At 46.6% G+C, this 16,872-nt stretch overlaps 1 protein-coding gene across 2 annotated transcripts in view; it reads right to left on the reverse strand.

The window, feature by feature from the left end:
• LOC147425491 (ALBINO3-like protein 3, mitochondrial) overlaps nucleotides 1-16,872 on the reverse strand; it is a 153,257-nt gene that overhangs the window by 103,600 nt on the left and 32,785 nt on the right. The window lies entirely within an intron of this gene.

Below are 16,872 nucleotides of genomic sequence, written 5' to 3' on the forward strand. Positions count from 1 at the left end.
TTCAAACGCAACAGGACGTCCATCATGGTATAACGCTGCACCAATAGCATAATCACTAGCATCCGTTTCAACCACAAACGGTTTGCTAGGATCCACAATGTGCAATATTGGCGCAGTAGTCACCAAGAGAAGTTGCGTAAGCGGAGCAACAACTTTTGAGTAATCCTTGATAAACTTGTGAAAGAATCCAGTAAAGCCTAAAAAGGACTTTACTTGGCGTAGATTCTTCAGAATGGGCCAATTTCGCACTTTATCTAACTTTTCAGGGTCAACGCGAATTCCATCGCGAGTAATGATGTGACCCAAGTACAGAAGCTATTTTTTAAAGAATTCACACTTCGAAGCCTTAGCATAAAGCTTCTCAGTTCTCAGTACTTCGAGAATAGTGCGTATATGCACTAGGTGCTTAGACAAACTTCGGCTGTAGATCAAGATATCATCGAGAAATACAACAACGAAGTTGCCCAAAAATAATCTCAGCAAATCATTCATCATCTGCTGGAACGTAGCTGGAGCGTTGGTCAAACCAAAAGGCAAGACCAAAAACTCGTAGTGACCATAACGCGTATGGAAGCCTGTCTTAGGAATATCTTCCAGTTTGATCCGTATCTGATGATAGCCTGATCGCAGGTCTATCTTCGTAAAATACAACACTCCATGGAGCCGATCTATCAGATCGTCCATGTGCAGGAACGGATACTTGTTCTTGACAGTGAGTTTATTCAACCCCTTGTAATCCACGCAGAAGCGCATAGTGTTATCCTTCTTTCAAGAAAGTAGCATTGGCGCTCCCCACGGGGATTTGCTAGGCCGAATAAAACCCATGTCGAGATAATCTTTCAGATGTCGCTGAATCTCGTCCTCCTCGGTTTTACTAAACCGATAGGGTTGCTTTGAGAAGGGCTGACTACCAGCCACCAACTCAATGCCATGATCTACTCCTCTCAAAGGCGGCAAGCTAGGAGGTAGATCATCAGGAAAAACATCCTTGAAATCAGTCATGATTTCTCGGATAAAGTTGGATTCGTGAGAATCCCCAGGTTAAACAGAAGAACATGAAACATTTTTACGAAATTCAGTGAGACAGAAGTACCAAGCACTAATGAATCAAACCAAGCAGATGGTACACATTGATAAAAGTCAACATCATAAGACTTTATTTCTTTATACATTGCAAAAGCAGTAACAACTGGTATTGCAAAACCATTATTTACAGACTTCTGATTACAAAGTGACATAGATACATGAGGCATGTTTTGCTTAACAAAAACGAGAGTGATGTACATAGTCTATATACAATGAGTCTTGTTTATCATAAAACCATGGAATTCCTAAAATAACATCTGCTCTGTCCAGGCGCATGATGTGGAAGTCCAGGTTCTCTTTGTAATCAGCCAGCTCGAGCGACAAGTTTGGAACCATCCGATTCCATACATCCGTATCTACGCCATGAGCCACCTTCACGCGATACTCATGGTCACTGCCCTGCGTCCGCAGGTTCAGTTTCTGCACCAATTTTGCATCCACAAAATTGTGTGAGCTTCCATTATCAAGGAGTACGGTCACGTCGTGACCATTGATCTTCCCGGGGAAACGGAAAAGATCGTGCTTACCAAACACTTTGGTGCTAAAAGTACAATTTGTGCATGAACTGTGCGCTAAATGATGGATTTCAACTTGAACAACATCAGAGTTACCTGAGATCTCGTGAATCTGAACCGAAGGACGGCCTTGCGGTTTCTGCGTCTTTTTCTTTTTAGGGCAATCCTTGATTTGGTGACCCGTTTGGCCACATCCGAAGCAAGCCCCCTTCTTCACTGCATCAGCAACTGAAGCATTTCTGGCTTTCTTCTTTTCCTGAGAAGATCTCGGCGGTGATTTTGACTTATGCTGGAATCGGGGTCGCTTCCTCGAAGCACCCTCACCGAATTGATGATCTGCAGTTCTTTTCTTCTCATAATTCGCTCCATTTATCAAATGGAACATCCTGGCCTTTGCCACTGCATCCTCGACATCAGTCGGGGCTTTGTCCTTGATCAAGGCCCAATGGTAATCTTCATGTAACCCCAGTAAGTACATGTGCACGGCGTGCGTGGAATCCACCTTGCAGAAGGTGAGCGCCTCTTTGAAAGCTGTCGTATACTTATCAAAAGACAGAGTTTTCATCGAAAGACTCTACAGTTTGGCATAAGCTTTCAAAGGGTCCATTTTGGCGAAATCCCTCTTGAATTTCACGCGAAGGTCAACCCACAACGTAGGCTTCTCTGTCATGTCACGCCACCAGGTAAGCGCCTTGCTGCACAGATAGAGAGGAATCGTCTGAATCCTCCGTTCATCATGCTCCCCATGGAGATCAAAGTATGTGTTCCACTGGTACAGCCAGTTATTTACAGTCAATTCCGTACACTTCTTCTCTTTACCTGAGAAATTTGTAGTTTTATACGGACTTGTGGCAGTCGGACCACCCTGTGAGCGCCCAAAAGCAGCAATCTGCGTCTGCAATTGCTGGAGATGAGTTTCGCCCTCGGAAATACGCACAGTCGTCGACTGAGCCATATTTTCAAGAGTAGAGAGGTGGGAACTCAGCCCTTGCATGTCCCCTTCGAGAGAGGCCAGGCGAATGTTCATCTGAACGTTCGCGTTTTCCAGAGCAGTAACACGCTGGTCGAAGCTCTGGAAAGTAGTTGTAATCCATGTGTAGAGAGCATGCGTGAATGGGATTTGGATGTTACCTAGCGCATCGTCCTGCTGCACATCTGAGCTGGAGGAATCCATGGCGAAGAGCGTGAAAAACTGGAATTTTCACGCAAAATCAAGCCTTTTCTGCACTTTTCGGTAGAGGAAAAGTCGAAGTTTGAAGAGCTCTACGCGTCAGCGTGAGCGTCGGAACACGAGCAGGTGATGGCGGGAGTGCGGGAGTGCGAGAGCGCAAGCAGGTGAGAGAGAGCAGGCTTTGGAGAGGAGCAGGAGAAGCAAATGGGAGGTTCCTGTAAACTTTGCAACTCTATAAGTGGGTTTTTTAATGAATGTACACGTTTCACATTCATTTTTTTAAGAAATTAAAGTGTCCAGTCTATACTATTAAAAAAAATCAAATGTCCTTGGCCACATTACCTAATGGGCGCGGACGCCCCCTCTCTTAAAAAAAAATCAACGCAAACTCCCAGCGTTAAAAAAAACGCCAACGCTGAGGCCGTCGCGTGGGAAAAAAAAACGCACCTCCCTGGCTCGTGGATGCGCATGCCCGACTCACGCTGGAGGCCAGCTGGGCTAGCGACCCCTCCACGCTGGAGGCCAGCACGGCTTCTCTCCACGCTACAACAGAAGCCCTCTACCCACACTTGTGTGCAGGTATCACAAGAGAGAGGTCTCTCTCTCTCTCTCTCTCTCTCTCTCTCTCTCTCTCTCTCTCTCTCTCTCTCTCTGTGTAAACTTAATCACTACACAGAGAAAACTAGAGAAGGAGTTTATTAGGAGCTGTAATAAGGCATGTTGAATTTAACGCTCAATGAGCAGATGAAACAGCAATAAAGCAATTTTCATCGAAAATCACTCAAAAAGAATCAATTAAAAAGCTCCGATTTTGGGCACTTCCCTTCGCTAATTTGCTGATTTTTATCAAAAATCAGCAACCGAACATCAATTTTTCACCTGCACACCTCCTTATAAGAAGGAAAAGTATTAGTTAAACAACCATTTCATCAAAAATTGCATGAAACAATGATTATCCGACTCTAAACAGCCCGTAGGTGTGCACACGGTCCTTCGTGCAGCCAAGCCGGCTCTGATACCATGAAACGAACGAGGAGATAGGATCTCCCGGCCACACAGACCGCCTACAGACACGTGTCGAACAAACCACCCGACCATAACCACCATCTGGTAGCTCCCCCGTGCTAGGGCCAGCGTCCGTGGACGTAGGCGTGCCATAGTTACATGGGACGGCAGGCCGGGGCCGGGAACGGGAACGGGGACGGGACGACAAAAGTCAGGAAATGGGGACGGGGGTCGGAACGGCAAAAAAAAAAGAGAGTTTTTTTCGCATTTTTTGACCTTCACACATGCCACACACATAGAGCATCACTTTGACCATAAATTTACACTAAATAGACCAAAGAACACGAGTCATATAGGCTGAAATGTGCTAATAAAACATCGATGATCGATGGATACAAAATGAGAAGTGCATGCCACAAGGGCTCAAGAGTCAAAAAGCCTAAAGGACTTAGGACAAGCCTGAGGTCTCAAGGATAACAAAAAGTACAAAGGGCTATGTAGTAGGTAGAGTCGTAGACTCGAGAGTCGAGTGATCAATGATCATTAAACTCAAGAAGTGCTCGCCTGCTGAATCTCCACATCGTCATCGTAGTCGAGGTCGTCAGCGACGTATGAGGGCTCGGGAGGCTCGTATTGAGGCTCGAAATCCTCCTCTAGCTCCTCCAAAAGAGTATCGGCCATAGATGGATTCTCTTGTGCCATCTCCCACTCAGTGAAAGGATCTGCCTTGTGTGTGACGCTCTTGGCAAGCATGCGCAAGTTAGCGCTCACAAACACCAAATCATTGGCCCTCTGAACCCCAAGGCGATTCCTCTTCTTAGAGGCAATGTGGTTGTACACACTCCATAGTTGCTCCAAGCAACTAGTGGTACATGCTTGGCTAAGGACACGAACAGCCAAGCGCTGCAAATGTGGGCCATCTCCTCCATAGTCCTCCCACCACAAAACCGAGCCAATCTTGTTGCGATCAAGCTGTGCATCTACACATCCATAGGAGCCCTTCTTTTGCCGTTAGTTGAGTAGCTCGTCTCTAATCTTGCGCCTAATGTCACTGCTAGGCTCAAGGCGCTCCAATGCAAGCCGCCATCCTTTGCTCACCTCCTTGTCGGTCTCTTGACGCCTTCCTTGAAACTCAGGGTCAAGCACATAAGCTGCCGCATGAAGTGGAGAGTAGTATCCATTCCACCTCGACTCACACAAGCCATGAATCTCCGCATACTGAACAGGGTCAGGCACAAGCTTCTCAAGTGCCTCTATCAGCCGATCCATGGCTTCGTAGACTTTGCCAATGCATGGTTGCAAGCCATCCACCACTCGAAGTAGGTGTAGAATAGGCTTGACCATGGCGTCAAAAGTCTTCACCTCCTCCCACCAAGCGGCGTCGTCGGCCCATTCTCGGCATTTCAATCCTACTGCTGATGTAGACTCCGGCATGGCCTAGAACTCATCACTAAGAAAGAGGCCCCTTAAGGCTCCGCCACATGTAGACAAGCGGCCTAGCATAAGCCAATTGAATGCAAATCTTGTCTCTGAATATTTGAGCAAGGACAAGTGGCTCCTCTTTGAGAATTCATGGCGCACTTTTTGATGGTTGAGCACAAAGGAGACAATTTGAGAGGCGTCACCAATGGTGGGTGAAATCCATGACAAGTTCCCTATGTCCTTGAGGAGGTTATTGAGGCAATGCGCCATGCAAAATGTGACATGGATGCTGGGATACATGCCCTCAATGATAGCTCCGGCTGCCCTTTTTGACGCCTCTCCATCTGCAAGCATACAAAGGACATTCTCCGCGCCGGTGATCTCTATGGTGCTTGTCCACTCCGCAGCAAGCATCTCGGCGGCCTTGCCACTATCGGATGCATCATGTGACTCCACAAAGTACATCTCCCCCCGAGAGTAAGCCACCACCCCGTGCATGGACCGCTTGCGGGTGTCGCTCCATCCATCTACAAGGAGAGAGACGCCATTGGTCTCCCACAAATCCTTTGTTGCTTGGGCCGCTTGCTCCACGGCAAGCTTCTCTTTGTCAAGGAGGGTGGTGCGAAGCCTCTCCGATGAAGGTGGCACATAAGAGGAGCCATATTCCCCTATTTTCGTAACCATGGTTCGAAAGTATGGAGACCTATCCACACAAAATAGAGCATGTTGTGTTAGTATGGAGAGTCGAGAGTCGAGAAGTTATAACCCATTATGAATACAAAATGGAAGATTGCAATGTACATATGCCAAGGGAAACTCACCGCGAAGCATGGAAGGCAATGTGGTTGTGGAAGAAGAATCGGACAACCGACCTATCCACCTCTTCCTTTAATTTAGGATTCCAATTTTCGTTGAGAGTGGTTTGGCGATGCGGAACGGAAGAGGACGGTGTAGATGCATGGCTCTTGAAGCTTCGAGAGATGTCGTCAAGGTTGGCTTCCCTTTGCTCTCGCGGTGTCGCCGTGGCGGAGGGATCAACGGCAACAAAACAGCCCCTCTTGGCCGCTTCCGCAACCTCATACACCGTGAGCTTCTCAAGAAGATCCAACCTCTTCTCGGGAGCTACATGAGGGTAAACTTCACCTCGTGACCGGGTTCATAAAGAAGATGGGCTCGCACTTTGTTTGAACCACCCGTTCTCTTGTATGGGCATAGTATGGGCGTAGCTTGCACGTCCATGGTCTTGCACCGCCACCTTTGCCACGCGAGCTAAAGTCGACTTCATCCCACCACGACCACGTTTGCAAGGCGGGCCTCCTTCAAGAAGAACCGGCTTGAGAAGTGGAGTTGGCCAGATGACATGATGGTGGAGAGACTCGAGAGAGTAGAGCTTAGAAGTTAGAGGAGTTAGAGGAGAGCTTGTGTGGAGAGAGAGTAGAGAGAGCTTCAAAGTGGGTAGAAGAGGGAGAGAAGAACTTCAAAGTTCAAAGTTCAAAGTGGGTAGAAGAGGGAGAGACTTGAGAGTGGAGACTAGAGTGTAGAGTAGTCAATGGTCATGCTTCAAGCTTGAGCCTTGAGGCTTGAGCAATGAGCATTGAGTAGAGAGGAAAGCATTGAGTAGCTTGAGCTTGAGGGAAATTGCAAATTGGAATGAGACTATCAAGGCCTCCCAAAATGTGGCAGTTGGGGCTGCACATATCCGTTAAAAACGGTCATAAACGGTCACATTTTTCGGCCTGACTGCAGCCGTTCCTGGCCGACCCCGTCCGACCCCTGCCGTTCCGGCCCGCCCGTCCGGCCCGAATTCCGTCCGTCCCACAACGTCCCCTTCCATTCCCGGCCCGGTTACGACCGTCCCCCGGCCCTAGGGCCCGTCCCCCCCATCCCCTGTAACTATGAGGCATACACCTGTAAGACCGGGCGTCCCATACCACCCGGCCTCACCTCCTCGAGGTGACCTCGCGCACTCCTAGCCTCGCGGGCTAACCACTGGCAGTCTGCCATTGGGGGTCAATAACTGTAAATGGGGGTCAATAACTGTAAATGAGGCCTTGGCCTCCCTTTTATAATAATGGCCGACCACACTGGCCGTGTTCACACTACGTCCGCTCGGACACTGGGCGCCCATCCCGACGGCATCTAGGCTAGATTCCCTCCTATGAGCGGGACATAACAGGTCTCCTGCGGTGAAGCTTGCTCATGGAAACGCCAAGGGCTGAGGTTGATGAAAAACGCTAGGCTAGGGGAAGTCTTGCTGAGAAGTTGCCTGTTGAGCTTGGGCAGCAGGGCTCCTGCTCCCTCTTCTGCCAAATAGTGCTAGTCCACGTTTACTTATATACAAACTTACTCAATTTGCCCTACCTACTTTCAAACAAAAGTCACTTAAAAATAGTAAGTGAAAAAAAGTCAAAAATAGGTAAAATAGGCTAAATGCACTGGAAAATTCCCCTGAAGGATTCTGATGGGAATGCTTATGATCATGCTGTGTGCAACCGGAGGATATGCATCTACACTAAGTGTCTGGACATGCACGGTCTGCAAACAGACTCACAAAAGTGCCAGAAGACTCGCTAATCTAGACTGACTGGACTGATTGAACCCTGGTCGTGCTGTAGCTTGTCCACGGACACATAGGGTTGGATGTGTCACGTGACATTCCCTCCTTTTCAAAGTGAGGTACTGGTACCAAACTGTATGGCGTCGAGGGAGATCGCCAATAGCATCCGGAATCCTGGAAGGGACTCTTCGCCGGCCCACTCTGGAGTCTGATGTGTGGGTCGTGCGGTACTTGAACTTCATAAAGGTCTGCAACGCTTGCTTCTTTGGGCCGCGCCGAAAGCGACACAAAGTCTTTTGAGGCTCCTTCAATGCTTCAACTTTGTCGAGAGTCATGCTTCTTTCTTCTTCAAGAATCTCTATGGCTGAAAATTCCTGAAACCACTTCCAACACAAAAACATGAACATACCCATTCCATGTAAAGTGAGTAGAAAAAATCTTGTCTCCCTAAAAGACTGTGCATGAAATGTAGATGAACAAAGAGACGGAATGCCAAACCATTCACTACATACACGCAAACAATGAGATCGAATCTTTCTCTTCTAATCTAAATCAATCAACTGAGGCAATTCACAATGGAAACGCCCATGCTTCGTGCTCATACTTTCGTGTGCTCTTTCTACAAATGTGTCATGCCAAGGAAGAGACATGGAATGTGACTTCCTTACATACATACGTTTCAGCTTTTCATGAAAAATCCGCGTACATCCGTGCTCATCCATGAGTGAAACATGCTCAACATACAATATGTCATGCCTAGGAAAAGGGATCACATAAAGATGCTGACGAAAATACAGGAAACGATCGCGAATGAAACACTCGAACAATGCATGTTGACCAATCATGCGAACACATAGTACTTCTTGTGAGGGTTCTTTGGACCTAGGCTCGAGAGCCAAGATCGGTTCTTCTTGAAGAGGTTCTTGGGACCTAGGCTTGAGAGCCAAGATCGGTTCTTCGTGACTGATCGAATCTGCAACGAGGTTAGCTTCGCTAGAAACAGTATCAACTAACACATCATCCTTGTGAACAATCACATCATCTTCATGCAAATCATCATGCTTGTCATTGTCATCCAAATCATCATGCTTATCATTGTCATTCAAATCATCATCATGCAAATCATGTGTCATGGTTTGAAGAAGAAGAGACTGAGAGAGTCTCCTTCTCCTGGATCCGTTCAATCTTCGCCTGCACATTGGCAATGAGAGAGGGAGAATGAGCAACCTCCTCTCCACAAATGACAATGGGAGAGTCACCTTTGGCATTCAAAGTGAACGTATTTTCCACCCAATCAATGAGAGGGTTACACTCACGAAACCATCGAATGCCCAAAATCATATCACATCCTGAGAGAGGAGAGACAAAAAATCTTCTATGGAAAGCAGCTTGTTGAATTGTAAACAACACACCAGGACACTCTTTCGTGATGAGAGAGCCCATACCGAGAGCAAAGCCAAAGACCTCAAGAGGAGATTTCTGACTAACCTCTAGGCGGGCTTTCTCAACAAGAGAGGGATTGATCACATCATGCATACTACCTGGGTCAAACAATATGACAAAACGGTGCCCCGTCATAGGACCATAACATTTAATGAGAGAATCATCAATGGGAGGGTCAAGAGTAACTTGGGGCACACTCCCGTTGTCATTAATTGCATTGACAGAGGAAGTGGGTTCTGTGGATTCTTTAGATTCATTAGAGTTAAGCTTAGGACATGTTCTTTTTATGTGACCCTTAATGTGACAATGAAAACAACGACCTTCCTATCCTCCTAAAATTCCTTGTGCTACCTTTTCATCTGGAGTGAGCTTAGGTTTAGCAATTGTGTTAGCCTTACCCTTAGGTTCATCTTTTCTGAGAGATTGTTGGAAGATTGGTTAGAAGAGTTACCATTCTTACCGTTCTTACTGTTCTGAGAGTTTTGAGAAGTCTGCGAGGTACTCGTGGAAGTCTTGTTCTCTTAGGCTTTCCCTTGTTGTGCTTCATCTCTTGTGTAAGAGCAATCGCTACCGCCTTGTTGAGATCGATTGGATCGAGCACCTCGACATCGTACTTGATATACTCGTCCAATCCATAAAGGAATGCCTCCTTGCGCTCATCATCCGACTTGCGTAATTGGATACCTAGCTACAAAAGACGATTAGAGAGACATAACCGGCATACCATTTTGCTTGAGAGCACGCCAATCGTCCTTCAATCGTGCGAGGTACTGAGGTGGCATAAACCGCGCCTTGAGCTTGTCTTGGAAATCAGCGAAGGAAAGGGGCATGAAGTTGTCGGCTTCCTCTAGGTGCGCGGCTAACTGTGCCTCTTCCCATGCGTGGTACCAATTGATGGCATCACCGGCAAGATACATAGCTGCCGTCAAAACCTTGCTATTCCCTGTCTTCTTAGTTGTCGCAAAATAAGCATTAAATTGATGCAACCAAGAATGAATAACCGTAGCATCCATCTTACCATCATACTTACTGAAAGTCAACTTTTCTGTGACTGGGTTGTTGGAATCCGCATCGTGGCTTGCGCCACTTGAGGAACTCCAACGATCTTTGGCTGGTTCGGACTTCTAGGCAAGTACTTGTCGAACCAATTCTTGAGTGCGGAGGTCTCTTTGAGCTTTATGCTCGACCTCCAAGGCCGCTCTTTGAGCCTCCCGATCGGCCTCCAAGGCCACTCGTCTTACTTCCGCTTCCTACTTTCTTTGTGTTTTTCTTTCATTTCGTTCATCGCGCTCGCGTTCTAAAGCAATGCGAGTCGCTTCTTGTTGTATTGCATTTCTTTCGTTTCGTTCTTCGTGCTCGCGTTCCAAAGCAATGCGAGTCGCTTCTTGTTGTGCCAGCGCAATTCGATTCGCTTCTTGTTGTGCCAACGCAAGACGAGTCGCTTCGCGATTCGCTTCTTGTTGCTCGGCCATCATGTCCAACATCGAATTGACCATCGCCTCCATGAAAGTTGGTACAACTCGTGGCGTAGATGGAGAAGGGGGAGGGTCAGAAAAATCTCTTGGTGGGGAGAACTCTTCGCCTCTCTCATGCTCATCACCTGTATGCGAAGTATCCATTCCGCTTCGGGTGATGACCATGCACTATGATCTTTGGTTCTTAAGTTCACGAGGAAATTGGGTTCTTGAGCATCTTGGGTTCTTGGGTTCTTGAGGGTCTTGAGGTTCTTGAGGGTTTTCTTTCGCTTGCAATCTGTGTTTGAGAAGGATCTTCTCTTCACCCGACTTCTGCTCTTTTCCGTGGGCACACCCCTTGGCGGCCTTGCGCTCACACCAAGGTTGCTTTTTTTCACTTCACGTCGATTGGCCGGCCGCTAAGTGCACGGTCCGCTCTCAATGAGTGAAAAGAGGCACAAGGGAAGGTTGGACAAGACCTTCTTTCTTGGGTTTCCTGTCACTCTTCAAAAACACGATTAGGAATCGACACGCCCAAGTGAACTTGGGCTCGTGCGACCTCAACAAGCAAAAAAAAAAATGTGGTTCTTGTGGTTCTTTCCTTGCCTGATACAGAACACTGCCAAAGCTCTAATACCAATGTAAGGTGCAACGGAATGAATGTTTGAACTTTGCTCAAGATGAGTGCTCCGAACTGTGCTCAAGGTTCCTTTTGTTCTTATGGAACAAAAGGAAAAAAATGAGAAAGTGCAATGATCACAACAAAGTGATTGGACACTGTGCGTGCAAGTGTATGAGACTGAGAGATAGAGAGAGAAGAGAAATACGACACCAGAGACGTTGTAAAACCCTCCTCCGAAGGCCCCGCTCTCGTCGGCGAGAGTAGTCTACTATTGATTGCACAAACTGGTACAAACTGAATGCATGTGACTAATGCAAGTCTAGGCTAGATCGATGACGACGACGGGGATGGCGAGACCGATCTAAGGGCTGAAATCTGCTACTCTTTATCTGCTGTCCAAAAACACCGATAGGCTGAATTCTGCTGCAGCTGAAAACGCAAGAGAAAACGCTGCCTTTGCTGGTCTTTATGGCTGAAAATATGCGGTTCCTTGGGGCTGAAAACTGATGGTCTTTAGCGTCGAAAACTGCAAGTCTTTGTCTACTGAAAACGCCATGCACACAAGGGCAATGGAGGTCCAAAAAACGCTAGGCTGCATGAAGGAAAAACGCTAGCATTGAGGACTTCTGGCAATGCTTGCTTGGATCAAAAATGCTAGGACTGTGGGGTCTCCTGCGGTGAAGCTTGCTGATGGAAACGCCAAGGGCTGAGGTTGATGAAAAATGCTAGGCTAGGGGATGTCTTGCTTGGAGGGAACACCACCAAGGGGGTCCTTGCTGAGAAGTTGCCTGTTGAGCTTAGGCTCCTGCTGCCAGTCTAGGTTTGCTTATATACAAACTTACTCAATTTGCCCTACCTACTTTCCAACAAAAGTCACTTAAAAATAATAAGTGAAAAATGTCAAAAATAGGTAAAATATGCTAAATGCACTGGAAAATTCCACTGAAGGATTCTGATGGATTCTGGTGGGAATGCATCATGCTGTGTGCAACCGGAGGATATGCATCTACACTAAGTGTCTGGACATGCACGGTCTGCGAACAGACTCACAAAAGTGCCAGAACACTCGCTAATCTAAACTGACTGGAGTGATTGAACCCTGGTCGTGCTGTAGCTTGTCCATGGACACATAGGGTTGGATGTGTCATGTGACACTTAAGTACCCAAGATCTCAGTGTATGGTCATCACCTGAAGCGGAATGGATACTTTGCGTGAAGGTGAAAAGCATGGAGGTGGTGAAGAAGAATTTTCCCCACTAGGAGATTTTCCCGACCCTCCCCCATCCCCATCTACACCAAGGTTTGCACCGAATCCTATGGAGGCTTTGGTCAAGACGATGATGGACATGATGCTACAACAAGAAGCGCAACACGCCACCTTGGATCGAGAGCGCGAAGAAAGAAAGACAGCCTTAGAGCGTGAGTGTGAGCAAGCGCGCTTGGCGGCCAAAGAAAGAAAGGCAGCCTTGGAATGTGAGCTGAGCAAGCACGCTTGGCGGTCGAAGGAAGAAATGCAGCTTTTGAGCTTGAGCGTGAGCAAGCACGCGAAGCCCAACGCATAGCGGCCGAAGACAGACGAGCGGCCTTGGAGTTAGAGCGTGAGGCGCAAAGAGACCAACGCATGCAAGAGTTGGTCCTACAGGTACTCACCTCGAAGCCCGAGCCGGTCAAAGATGTTGGCAGTTCATCATGTAGCACAAGCAGAGATTCGGACTCCAACAACCCCATCGTTGAGAAGTTGACAGTAAGATGGATGCTAGTGTTATTCATTCTTGGTTGCATCAATTTAATGCTTATTTTGCGACAACTAAGAAAACATGAAATAGCAAGGTTTTGAGGGCAGCCATGTACCTTGCCAATGATGCCATTAATTGGTATCACGCATGGCAAGAGGCACAGTTGACCGCACACCTAGAGGAAGCCGAAGAAGGCGTGCCCCTTTCCTTCAATTGGGCCGACTTCCAAGACAAGCTTAAGGCGCGGTTTATGCCACCTCAGTACTTAGCGCGGTTGAAAGAAGATTGGCATAATCTCAAGCAAAATGGTATGCCAATTATGTATTTCTCTAATTGTGTTTTGCAACTTGGCACTCAATTACGCAAATCGGATGATGAGCGTAAAGAGGCATTCCTTTTCGAGTTGGACGAATAAATCAAGTTTGATGTAGAAGTCTTAAGACCCCGTGGATCTCAACAAGGCGGTAGCGATTGCTCTCGCATAGGAGATAAAGCACAACAAAGGAAAGCCCAAGGAGAACAAGTCCTCTCACAGTACCTTTCAGACTCCTCAGAACCCACAGAACGGTAAGAACGATAAGAACGGTAAGAATGGTAAGAATGATAACTCTTCTAACCAATCTTCCTCTAATCCTTCGGAAAAGAACTCTCACAATGAATCTAAGGGTAAAGCTGACACACCAGCTAAACCTAAGCTCACCCCCTATGAAAAAGCCGCACAAGGAATTGTAGGAGGATACATAACGACAAAAGATCAAGTCATTTATAAAAGGAAAGAAGATGTTATCCATATCACACTACGGGTCACATAAGACGAGATTGTCATAAGAACGAACCTAAAGAACCCACAGAATTCACATCTTCTATTAATGCAATCAGAGCGCACACTAATGTGTCCCAAGTTTCTCACGATCATGCCGATGCATCTCTCATACATTGATATGGTTATGTGAATGGTCAACGCATTGTAATCTTCTTTGATTCTGGTAGTATGCATGATGTGATTAGCGACTCTCTCGTGAAGAGCGCACGTCTAGAAGCTCGACCCATTGATCCCATTAGGACCTCTCGTTTTGCTCCTAGCACACACTCTTCGTTTACGCATGAATGTCCTGATGTGACCATATCCATTCAAAATGTCCGTTCCGAAGTTTGTGATTTCTCCTCTTTCAGGATACAATGTGATTTTGGCATTAAATGGTTAAAAGGTCATAATCCACAAGTTTGTTGGAAAGAAAACACTCTCAATCTCGCAGTTGAAGAAGCACCTCTCGTGGTTCTTCAATGTGACACTAAGATTCCATCTATGTCACTGATCTCTCACTCTCATGTTTTGAACGAGGATAAAACACGTAGTCTCATTCTAGAGAAGCATGATTTGTTGCATGACAAAGAACAAGAACAGACACATGAAACGGAACATGAAAAAGAGACTCTCTCATTCATTCCTTTTCTAAAGAACGACACACATATTTTGCATGATAAAGATGTGATTGTTCACAAGGATGATGGTTTAGATGATGATTTTCCTAGTGAAGCTAACCTCATTGCAGATACGATCAGTCACAAAGGACCGATCTTGGCTCTCGAGTCAAGGACCAAAGAAACCACTCCTGAAGTATTGTGTGTTCGCATGATTAGTCAGCACGCATTGTTCGAGTGTTTCATTCGTGACGGTTTCTTGTATTTTTGTCACCGACTTTACGTGTTCCCTTCCCACAGGCATGCCGTATTGTACGATGCACATGATTCAGTCATGGATGAGCACAAATCTATGCGGATCTCTCTTGGAAAGAACAAAAGTTTGCATTCAAGGAATTCACTTTCCATGTCTCTTTTTTGGCATGACACAGTCTTAGAAAGAGTACAAGAAAGATTGTCCATCAAGCATCGGCATTTTCATTGATTTGCCACAATTGATAGGTTGAGGCCGAAAAGTCAGGATTCGATCTCACTTTTTGCATGTGTTTGGTGTACAGTTTGACACTCCGTCCCTTGGATCATCTCCATTGCATGCACAGTCATTTAGAAAGCATAGTATTTTTCCAGTCACTCTACATGGAATGGGTATGTTCATGATTTTGTGTTGGAAGTGGTTTCAAGAATTTTCCTCTTCGGAGATTCTTGAAGACGGTGGACCTACGTCCATAGACGCAGTTGGCGCATGGAAGCCGCAACAAATCACTTTGTGTCGCTTTCGGCGCGGCCCAAAGAAGCAAGCATTGCAAATTTTCATGAAGTTCAAGTATCGAGGAATCCACGAGGTAGTGTGGGTCGATGAAGAGTTTTTCAAAGATTACCCAAAGTTGTTAGCAGACTACAAGGAGCCATGCAACTCGGTACCAGTACCTCGCTTTGAAAAGGAGGGGATGTCACGTGCACATCCATGTGGACAAGCTACTTCAGGTCTAGGGTTCAGGTCGGCTTAGGAAGTGTTCTAACACCTTTGTGAACCTGTGTGCAGGCCATGCATGTGCAGGCACTTAGAGTAGTTGCATATCCTCTGGTTGCACACAGCATGATCATCAACGTGACAGTCAGTACCCATCATGAGCATTTTACAATGCAAAAAACCCATTTTCCCTATTTTATCCATTTTTCACTTGTTATTAATAAGTGACTTTGTTGGGAAACTGGGTAGGGCAAATTTGCTAAGTACTATAAAAGAAACCTAGCGCTAGCACTTTCTGGCAGAAGAGGCAACAGAAGTCTACCAACTTACAATGCACCTTCTCAACAAGACCGGTAGGAGAATCAACGTTTTCAACCACAAGACAACCTGGCATTTTGGACTTCCTAGATCAGCCAGTGTTTTCCAGATCCCAGCCCTAGCGTTAGCAGATTGCAAATCAAGACCAACTTTTTTGCTACAGATGCCCTGGCGTTTCCCAGATTGCAGACCTTGCTAGCGTTTTGCAGTTTTCCGACGTCAGATCAGCCCTTTGCATCAGCGTTTTCAGTTTTCAGCACTTGACACAGCAGGTCCCGTCCCTAGCCTCACAGATCTCACCTACCCACAGCAAATCCTCGCCGTACCGTCAGATCAGCCAACGTTTTCAGTTTCAACGCGCTATCCGTAGATTTCAGCATCTACGTTTTCAACGCATCGTTGTCGAGTCATCGCCATCGCCGTCCTCGCCGACACAGTGTCAGAATTCAGCAGAAAGTCAGCATTTGCAGATTTCAGCCCTAGCGTTTTCAGATTTCAGCCCGTCCTTGTCGCTCGTCGTCATCATTGTTGTCGACATCATCGGCAAGTCCATTGCATCTAGACCATTGTACCAGATTTGTGCAATCAATAGCATAGACCTCTCTCGTCATAGAGAGAGGGGCCCTTGGAGGAGGGTTTCAGAACCGTCTAGTGTCGTATTCTTCTCTCTCTCTCTCTCTCTCTCTCTCTCTCTCTCTCTCTCTCTCTCTCTCTCTCTCTCTCTCTCTCTCTCTCTCTCAGCACCTTCATTCACAGTGTCATTCACTTTGTTTGTGATCATAGCACTCTCTCACTAAATGAACGGAAGGCTCTCCCTTCCCTAAGTAGAAGGAACCCTTGAGCACAGTTCACTCATCTTGAACAAAATTCAACATTCACTTCCACTGCACCTTACATGCGCTTTGTCCTAGAGTCACTAGAGTGTGAGTGAATGAGAGAAGAGTGGAATTATCCCACATGTAAAGTTGTGAGACTGTAGAGCTACTTAAAGTGTAACAGACTTGGACACTTCAAGTCAAGAATCTACCGCGACATGACAGGAATTCACTTCAAAACAGTTCACAATTAGATTCGACACCGGCCCAGCGGAGTTCCGTGCCAAGAGGTATTGCCCCCAAAGACTGGCGCCACTTTCGGTATTTCTTTTTATA

The sequence above is a fragment of the Adiantum capillus-veneris genome, chromosome 25, assembly GCF_014529385.1.
Source record: "Adiantum capillus-veneris isolate H3 chromosome 25, ASM1452938v2, whole genome shotgun sequence".
In the NCBI taxonomy this organism is placed as follows: Eukaryota; Viridiplantae; Streptophyta; class Polypodiopsida; order Polypodiales; family Pteridaceae; genus Adiantum; species Adiantum capillus-veneris.